Below are 848 nucleotides of genomic sequence, written 5' to 3'. Positions count from 1 at the left end.
GTTCTTATTTTTTTCCCTAAAAAGTAATAATGTCTTGTGGAGCAAAGTTTTCTTGAGAAAAAATTTCCTATTTTAGGAAATAAAATCTGGCCATTTCTTGTTCAGATATATTTGCTAAAAACATGATCATTTTTCTTGTAACAATGCAATGTAATTTTTCTGTGTTCTCCCCGTGTCTGCGTACGTTTCTCCTACCACTGAAAACATGTACAATAGGTGAATCCTCCAGCAGGTGATTCTGACCATCAGCCTGGCTCCACATCATGGAGGCGGGTCTCCGGGCGCGGGTAATACTTTCCTTAAATATTAGTATTTTTTAAGAACATTTTGCTCAAAAATGTGTTTAATTTAGAACATTTTACTTAAATCAAGCAACATTTAAGTAAAACACACCTCAATGTTTCACTAAATAGAATGTTTCCTTAAATTATTCCATTTTCTGAGGACATTTTGCTTAATTCTAGTTATTTATCTGCTTAAATTTAGTGTTTCTTTCTTGTTTTATGATGAGAAAAATATTCTAGAAACAAGAATTCTTAGCAAAAAAAAACAATGCTGACCCCGTGGCAGAATTTCCTTAAAACAAGACAAAACGTCTTATTTAAGATTTTTTTTGCTTGTTTTTAGTCGGCACTTTTTGCAGTGTGGTCCTGAATTTTTAACCACAAAGATGTGTTTTAGGTGTTGATCCTGAGTGTTGTTGTTTGTTTGATGTTTGTACATTGAGTGAATAACGTCTCAATAAACGCTGTGGTAAAGTCAAAGTCTCCTCCTTCCTCCTCCTCCTTCTTCTCCTCCTCCTTCTCCTTCCTCCTCCTCCTTCTTCTCCTCCTCCTTCTCCTTCCTTC

Source organism: Gobius niger (assembly GCF_951799975.1).
Source record: "Gobius niger genome assembly, chromosome: 21".
Classification (NCBI taxonomy): domain Eukaryota; kingdom Metazoa; phylum Chordata; class Actinopteri; order Gobiiformes; family Gobiidae; genus Gobius; species Gobius niger.
Note: the sequence above shows the minus strand (reverse complement) of the source record.